This window comes from Cryptomeria japonica, chromosome 1 (assembly GCF_030272615.1).
Source record: "Cryptomeria japonica chromosome 1, Sugi_1.0, whole genome shotgun sequence".
NCBI classification, from domain to species: domain Eukaryota; kingdom Viridiplantae; phylum Streptophyta; class Pinopsida; order Cupressales; family Cupressaceae; genus Cryptomeria; species Cryptomeria japonica.
The window spans coordinates 188,626,720-188,636,579 of NC_081405.1; positions in this window are offsets into that span (position 1 = coordinate 188,626,720).

Sequence of the window (9,860 nt, forward strand, 5' to 3'; positions counted from 1 at the left end):
TCTGGTATGCTTGGTTTATGGAATTGGTTTGGATCTGACATTCATGCTATTTAGATGTGTATCATGATCAGTTGGTTTAGGATTTGATAACTCAGGAGCTATCATTTGTTCTAGTAAGCCTTTTGGTAATCGGTAAGGGTTTTACCAATAGAGATTTGTTTAAGATATTTTGACGCACTTGATAAGTGGTGTTAGTGGAGCTTCTAGATGGCTTTTAGGATGTTGTTTGTTATCTTTTTCATGTTCTTATTGATCGGTGGTGTTGGATTTCGTTTATGGCGACCTATTTTAGGTCTGACTCTATCTAGGTTATGGACCGATTTATGTAACCTGTTGGTGGATGATTATGATGCATTACCAATTGGATCTATTGATTGGATTATGTTATTTCAGTCTTAGGCCGACTTGGTTGATCATTGGATTGCGAGTTTATGTTATGAATTTATTGTATTATCTTTTAGGTGGCTGACCTAATTGTTTAGGTCTCGGGTTGGTATAAATATGATGTAAGATCTCCTTGTAGATGGTGGGTTTTTGGGATATAGGATTATCTATGTGTGAATAAGGTTGTAATCATATGCAGAGGTTTTGGTCGATCATAGGTGATTGCATTGGATTGATGAAAGTGGTTTAAGACCTTTGGTACTGAGCTTAACCAAAACTGTAATCAGGCATAGGAGATGCTATTCTTGAAGTTCACTCTTCTTTCTAGATTGTAGTCTAGATTTATTTTGTAGTCAGTGAGGCTTATTTTATGATGAGCAGTGTGCTCTAGGCTATTGGCCTTCTTGCATGTGTAGGCCTCTCTTTTTGTAATCACATACTGCAGAAGTATTATCTGACTGTGGGTAGGCTTCCCACTTTTGTTTTTCCCTTTATCGGGTTTTCCACGTACAAATCTTGTTGTTATCTTTTCTGGATGGTTGGTAAATGTTATTTGGTTTATATTTGTGCTTAACTGTTATATATTTTCTATGTAGATATTTAGTTTATGTATTCTGATAATGTTTTAATGCTTAAAGTTCTATAATTTGTTGACAATTGATTCACCCCCCCTCTCAGTTGTCCACTGATTATCTGAGTTGTCTAACAATTGGTATCAGGGTCTGGTCCTCTCTATAGAAGCTTAACTGCTTGAGGAAGATCCTATGGCACCTAATAGTTCAAGTTCATCTGTAGTTGTTTTCGGGAGAGAAATTCCTTCGCTTGATGGAACAAATTATAGAGTATGGAAGATTCAGATGGAGACTCATCTGAGATGTCTTGGCAAGGAGATTTGGGAGATCACTGAGAAAGAATATACACCTCATGATCTGGCATCTGGCAATCCTCTTTTGACAGGCTTGGATAAGGACATTGAAAATGATTGTAGAGCTAGAGAAACCCTTTTGTGTGCAATTTTTGATCAGCAAGTTATGGGACTAACTAACAAATCAACTGCAAAGGCTATATGGGATAAATTGGAGACTCTGAATGAAGGTGACCCTACTGTTAAAATTGCTAAACTTGATGGTTACCGAGTGAGATATGAGAACCTAAAGGTGGAAGAAGATGAAAGGATTATTGCTTTTATGGAGAGAGTTAATTGAATTGTTTTGGGAATTCAGTGTTGTGGTGTATCTCTGAGCAAAGATGAAATAGTTTCTAAAGTATTGAGAGCTTTTCCACTAGCTTATAAGATGAAGGCTACTACAATTAATGAGTTGAGAATAATGGAAAACACCTCTGTTAATAGGGATACCTTGGTTGGGAAGTTATCTTCCTTTGAGCTTGAGGAATTTGGTCCTTCTGGAGTTGCAAAATCTGAACCTTCTTTTCATGCATCTACATCATCTACTGGAAAGAGTGATTGGAAAGCCTTATATGCTAAGGAACTGGAGGAAATGAAGAAAGAAGATCAAGAGTTTGAGAAACTTGAAGCCATATTTTCTAGAAGAGTACCTAAAGTTCTGGCAAGAAGTAAGTATGAAGGAAAATCACCTTTTAAATGTTTTGCATGTAATAAGATAGGTCATTTTGCTTCTAGATGTTCTGAAATGAATTCAAGATTTGAGGAAAGAGCTAGAAGATATTTTAGGCCTAACCATGATTATCAAAACAAGCATAAGTACAGAAGGAACAAAGACAAATCATGCTACTATGTGGAGGTGTGATTGATTCTGATGATTAACCAGGCACTAGATTTAGCTAGTGGATCTAGCAATGGTAAGGAATGGGTATTCTTGGCTATCAAGGAAGATGATCTAGTACCTGAAGAAAAGGCCCTTGCTGCTAAATTTGAAGACAAGGATGAATGGGTGATAGACAATGGATGTTCACATCATATGACTGGTGATAAAAGGAAGTTTCTATCTTTGCAATTGATGGTGGTTTGGTTAGATTTGGAGATGACAAAGCATGCATGATCAAGGGAAGAGGAACTATATCATTGGATGGTAAGCATGGTACTAATAATGTTTATTATGTTGAAGGTTTAAGTCATAATCTTTTGAGTATGGGACAATTGATGGATAAGGGATTTCAGTTACAGTTCAAGGATGGAAAATGCAAGATTATCAACAGATCTGGATTGGAGATTGCAACTAGTATTCAGACTAAAGGTAACATCTTTCATTTGAACTCTGGTGAGAAGACATGCTTGATTGCAAAAATTGATGAGAGTTGGCTATGGGATAAGAGCTTGTGTCATGTGAATTTTGATTGCATTGTAAAGATTGGTTCTACTAAGGTAGTTAGAGATATACCTAAGATTGTGAAGCCCTATAATCTAGTATGTAAGGAATGTCAAATGGGAAAGCAAGTCAAAAATTCTTTTAAGAGTATACAAGACAAATCTAATGATGTTATTGATCTTATTCATACTAATTTGTGTGGTCCTACTAGAATCAAAAGTTTTCAGGGTGATAGATAGTTTATGCTAATCATTGATGACTATTCTAAAATGATGTGGGTTACTTTTCTAAGGGAGAAATCTGAAGCATTTGAAAAGTTTAAGATCTTTAAAGCTAAAGTTGAGACAGAGACAATATTAAAGATTAAATGCTTAAGGTCTGATTAGGGTGGAGAATTCACATCCGGTGAATTTAATAGTTATTGTGAAAAGAATGGGATAAGGAGACAATTATTTGGACCTCAGACACCTCAGCAGAATGCAGTTGTGGAAAGGAAGAAAAAAACTATCTTGGATGAGACTAGAACTATGATAATGGAAGCTAATCTACCTCATATCTACTGGAGAGAAGTTGTGAGCATAGCGGTATACACATTCAAAAAAGATATCAAAGGAGACACCGGTAAGACACCTTATGAGTTATGGTTTGGTCATACACCTACAGTTAATTATTTCAGAATCTTTGGTAGTAAATTCTATATCAAAAGAGATGATTCCTTTGGAAAGTTTGATCCTAGATGTGATGAAGGGATATTTCTTGGTTATTATAATGAAATCAAAGCATATAGATGTTATAACAAAAGATTGCAGAGAATTGTGGAGAGCACTAATGTCAAAGTGGATGAGCTTAACAAAAGTCAAATCAGAACTTATGAAAGAGAACTGACAATGGAAATATCATAACTAAACAGGTGGCACCTGTACTGGAACAAAATATTGAACCAGTTACTCCACCAGTATCAGAAAATTCAAGAGTAACTGAAGATCATAGCAGAGGAATAGAAAATCAGAAGACTCCTAAGTATATTAGGTTAAATCATTCAAAATATCAAATCATTGGAGACAAGAATAAAGGAGTAATGACAAGAAGAAGGTTGGTAGCTGATGAGGTATGTTCAATTTCTCAAGTTGAACCGGCATCAGTAATTGAAGCTTGTAAAGATGAATGTTGGATGAAAGCTATGGAAGAGGAATTAGATCAGATAGAAAAGAATAATACATGGACTTTAGTTCCCCGACTTAAAAATAAGAATGTTATTGGAACTAGGAATGGGTGTTTAGGAATAAATTGAATGAAGATGGACAAGTTGTGAGGAATAGGGCTAGATTGGTTTGTAAAGGATATTCTCAAAAGGAAGGAATTGATTATGATGAGACTTTTGCTCTGGTAGCTACGATTGAAGCTACGAGATTATTTCTTGCTTATGCTGCCCATAAGAACTACAAGGTTTATCAGATGGATGTTAAGTGTGATGACTACTAAGAGGGGGGGTGAATTAGTATACCCAATAACTTTACCAAACACTTGAGAAAATTTACTGCAGACCGGTATAGACTATTAAACAGTAAACCGGTTAATACATAGAAAAGAAAAATAGCAAATAAAGCATTCACCCACAATAGCACAATCACCATAACAAAAGATATTTTGACGTGGAAACCCAAATGGGAAAAAACATAGTGAGTAAAACTCACAAGTCTACTATCTGCAAAATAGCAACCAGACTGGTTAAGGCATTACAATATTCTTCACTAGAACAGATCTTGTTAGGAATCTAGATCTCTATTTGGAGATAAGTCATGTTAAAGAATACCCTATTAAAGGATTTTAGATCCACAACTGTGAACCACCTTGTTAGAGGATTTTGAATAGGCTTAACTAAGCCTACCCATTTAAGGGTTTCTAACTTGTCAAAGAGATTAGTAATCAACAAGTAAGTGATCTAGAAAGTAGCACATAATACTTAGTTAGATCCTTGATAGCTCTCTATTAATGCATTGTAGCATTACTTCAATCTTATGTCCTTTTCACATTCAATCTCTGTCGCAAGATACCTTCCTTCCAAAACCTAATCTTCTTACGCAACCCTACTATACACATATAAAACCCTAGACATGATGTCCTCATATAGGAATCTGGTTTCATGTCGGTCCAATGAGATTAGACTATAATTTCCTAGGTACAGTGCATCTAGACACAATTTATAACATGACACATAATCACTACACTGGTGTCAGTGAATGATAACTCATCACACTTTACAAGTTTGTCGATTAACAAAATACAGTATACCAATTACCAGTTTTACAAACAAAGACTGGTAAACTAGAACATAGTGTTTCGATCCAAAAAAAATTGGCTATCGCTTGGGGTCCTCATACCACTTGAAGTCCTTGTACCACTTTAGGTCCTCGGTCATGCTTTGACCGGTAAACTCCTTCTACTAACACCGATAGTCTTCAACAAACAAAGACTATGCATATAATGGAATACAATACCGGTTTGAACAATACATCACATAGTACCGGTTGAGAATAACTCATACAAATAATAAGTGTGTGTCCATCAATGATAATCACAACTAAACATCATCAAAATACCAACAAAGTGTGCATTTCTGAATGCAGATCTTGAAGATCAAGTTTACATTGAGAAGCCTGATGGATTTACACTTTCAGATGACAAAAACATGGTTTGCAGGTTAAGGAAAGCTTTATATGGATTGAAACAAGCCCTTAGAGCTTGGTATGCAAGATTGGATAAATATATTTTGAAGCTTGGTTTCGCTACAGGTAATGCTGATAGTGTTGGTATTTTGGTATGGTTTTTTCATTGATGTCAACACCTACTAAACACTTATCAACTCTAGCACTTTGGAGAATCAGCAACATTCACCGGCAAGCAAGTGACTTATGCACAATCACTGGTATCTGGTACACCGACAGGATATAATGATCACCAACACTTGGAAGGGCATGGAAAACACTTGGTTATGTTGAAGACATTGTGTGGACACCTTGTCTTGGAGTTTTATTAATTGGCATATTCATATTTACATATTTGTTGTTATCGACAAATAGGTCCAGGTTACACCGTCAGATTTGTCTTATCCAGATTAGCATGGCACACTATGGAGATAACTTATTATTGTTGTAAATGTATTAAGCCGACATGGTGAATCAGTTATTGCATCAGGTATTAATTGATTTGTAGATTAATTTTATTGTATTATCCTTTAGAGCCGACCTACTAAAATTGGTCTTAGGGTATGGTATAAATGTAAGATAATATTTGTAAGATTGAAGGGGAATGCAAAAAAGGATTGCATGAAGGTATATATGAGAATAAGCAGAGCTATACAGGTAGACATCATTTGAAGTTGAAGGAGGGATTTTGAGAAGACAATCAGAACTACACCGATACTGAGTCTAGCATATGAAGATGCTATTTTTAGTAGTACATTCTTATTGGATTTAACCATCCAATTGTAGTCAGTGTGACTCCCATTTTGTGTTTGAGCAGTGAGCTCTAGGCGCTTGGCCTTTCTACATGTGCAAACTCCATTTGTATACACTTACTATCTGCAGTAGTATCATCTGATTGTGGGTAAGGTTTCCCACCATGGTTTTTCCCTTTACAGGGTTTCCACGTACAAATATTGGTGTTATGTGTTGTGGATGACTTTGTCCTTTTGTTTCATGCATTAATCTTTACTAGTATTGCAATTATCTGATAAAACTGTCCACCGGTATAACAGACTATTTCATTGGTATTAAGTAGAAAGTTGAGTAAGTTGGTTTTGGTTTAAGTTCATTAGACAACTGATTCACCCCCTCCCCCCTCTCAGTTGTCTCCGGGACCTAACAAATGGTATCAGAGCCTAGTCCTCTTTTTGCAGAAGTTTAACAGCTTGAGGAGATCCAATGTCAACTAACTATTTTAGGAAGGACAGTCCTAAACTTGATGGAACCAACTATGGCATATGGAAGATCAGAATGGAGACACATTTAGATTGCATTGGAAAGGACATCTGGGATGTTACAAAGAATGGTTATACTTCCCCCACTTCCAGTCAGCCTAATCCACCTAACTTGACTAAAGATGAAGAAAATGATTGCAAAGCAAGAGAAGCACTTTATCAGATCAACAAATCATGGGATTATCAGATGGGTATACTACTAAAGCTATTTGGGATCATTTGGAAACATTGAATGAAGGAGATTCCACTGTCAAAATTGCAAAACTTGAAAGCTTCTGGGTTAGGTATGAACATCTGAAAATGGAAGAAGATGAAAGGATTTCTGCCTTTATGGAAAGAGTAAATGAGATTGTTTTGGGTAATAAATGTTGTGGAGGAACCTTAAGTGAGGATGAAATTGTTTCAAAAGTTTAAGAGGATTGCCACTGGCATATAAAATGAAAGTCACTGCTATAAATGAGTTAAGAACAATGCCTAATACATCGGTAACTAGGGATACATTGATTAGAAAACTTTCAGCTTTTGAAATTGAAGAATTTGGTCCTATTGCTACTATAAAGACAAATTTAGCCTTTAAAGCATCTACATCATCTGCACCATCATTTGACAAATCAGATTGGAAAGCCTTTTATACAAGAGAACTTGAAGAAAGCAGGAAAGAAAATGAAGAACTTGAAGAACTTGAAGCACTATTTTCAAGGAAAATGCCTAAAGGTCTACTTGGAAGTAAGTATGAAGGTAAAGAACCCTTTAAATGTTTTAACTACAATAAGATTGGTCATATGGCTTCAAGATGCCCTAATAGACATGCTAGACTAAGAGAAGAAGCTAGAAGAACATACAAGCGAAACCCTGAATATCAAAGATACAAATTTAAGAAGAATAAAGACAAATATCATTACATTGTTGATGAAGGAGTGACTGATGATTTTGATGAGGATCCGACAGACAATGGATGTTTTTTTGTTGCTATAACAGAAGATCAACTGACACCTACTACTCAACTAGTAGAGTAGGCCTTGGCAGCTAAAATTGAAGTAAAGGATGAGTGGATCATTGACTCAGGATGCTCACATCATATGATAGGAGATAAAGGTAAATTCTTGAACTTTCAAGAATACAATGGAGACTTAGTGAGATTTGGAGATGATAAAGCTTATTTGATCAAAGGTAAGGGTAGATTATCTCTTGATGGTAAGCATAATACTAACAATGTTTACTATGTTGAAGGTTTAAAACATAATCTTTTGAGTGTTGGTCAATTAGTTGAGAAAGGATTTCAATTACAATTCAAAAATGGTAAATGCAAAATCATGAATAGAACTGGTGTAGAAATTGCAACTGGTAATCAGACTAGAGGTAATATCTTTCATTTGAATAATAGTGAAAAGCCATGCTTGATTGAACATATTGATGAAAGTTGGCTATGGCATAAGAGGCTTTGTCATGTAAACTTTGATTGCATAGTAGAAATCAGTACTACTAAGGCAATTAGAGATTTACCTAAAATTGTCAAACCTCACAATACAGTATGTAAGGAATGTCAATTTGGAAAACAAGTTAGAGCTAGTTTCAAAAGTATTCCAGAAAAATCCAATAATGCTCTTCATTTAATTCACATTGATTTATGTGGTCCAGCTAGAACTAAAAGCTTACAAGGCAATAGATATTTCATGTTAATCATTGATGACTATTCTAGAATGTGTTGGGTTACTTTTACCAATGATCTGATATTTTGAATGATTTAACCTAATATACTTAGGAGTCTTCTAATTTTCTATTCCTCTACTGTGATCTTCAGTTACTCTTGAATTTTTGATACTAGTGGAGTAACTGGTTCAACATTTTGTTCCAGTGCAGGTGCCACCTGTTTAGTTATGATATTTCCATTGTCAGTTCTCTTTCATAAGTTCTGATTTGACTTTTGTTAAGCTCATCCACTTTGACATTAGTGCTCTCCACAATTCTCTGCAATACCTCATTCAAAATATCAGATCATGTTAATCATTGATGACTATTGATGACTATTCTTGATTTAATTCATACCGCTTGAAGTCCTTGTACCACTTTAGGTCCTCGGTCATGCTTTGACTAGTAAGCTCCTTCTACAAACACCGATAGTCTTCAACAAACAAATAATATGCATATAATGGCATACAATACTACTTTGAACAATACATCACATAGTACCGGTTGAGAATAACTCATACAAAAAATAAGTGTGTGTCCATCAATGATAATCACAACTAAACATCATCAAAATACCAACAAAGTGTGCATTTCTGAATGCAGATCTTGAAGAGGAAGTGTACATTGAGAAGCCTGATGGATTTACACTTTCAGATGACAAAAACATGGTTTTCAGGTTAAGGAAAGCTTTATATGGATTGAAACAAGCCCTTAGAGCTTGGTATGCAAGATTGGATAAATATATTTTGAAGCTTGGTTTCGCTACAGGTAATGCTGACAGTGTTGGTATTTTGGTATGGTTTTGTCATTGATGTCAACACCTACTAAACACTTATCAACTCTAGCACTTTGGAGTATCAGGAACATTCACCGGCAAGCAAGTGACTTATGCACAGTCACCGGTATCTAGTACACCGACAGGATATAATGATCACCAACACTTGGAAGGGCATGGAAAACACTTGGTTATGTTGAAGACATTGTGTGGACACCTTGTCTTGGAGTTTTATTAATTGGCATATTCATATTTACATATTTGTTGTTACCGACAAATAGGTCCAGGTTACACCGACAGATTTATCTTTTCCAGATTAGCATGGCACACTATGGAGATGACTTATTATTGTTGTAAATGCATTACGTCGACATGGTGAATCAGTTATTGCATCGGGTATTAATTGATTTGTAAATTAATTTTATTATATTATCCTTTAGAGCTGACCTACTAAAATTGGTCTTAGGGTATGGTATAAATGTAAGATAAGATTTGTAAGATTGAAGGGGAATGCGAAAAAGGATTGCGTGAAGGTATATATGAGAATAAGCAGAGCTATACATGTAGACATCATTTGAACTTGAAGGAGGGATTTTGTGAAGACAATCAGAACTACACTGGTACTGAGTCCAGTATATGAAGATGCTATTTTTAGTAGTACATTCTTATTGGATTTAACCATCCAATTGTAGTCAGTGTGACTCCCATTTTGTGTTTGAGTAGTGAGCTCTAGGCATTTGGCCTT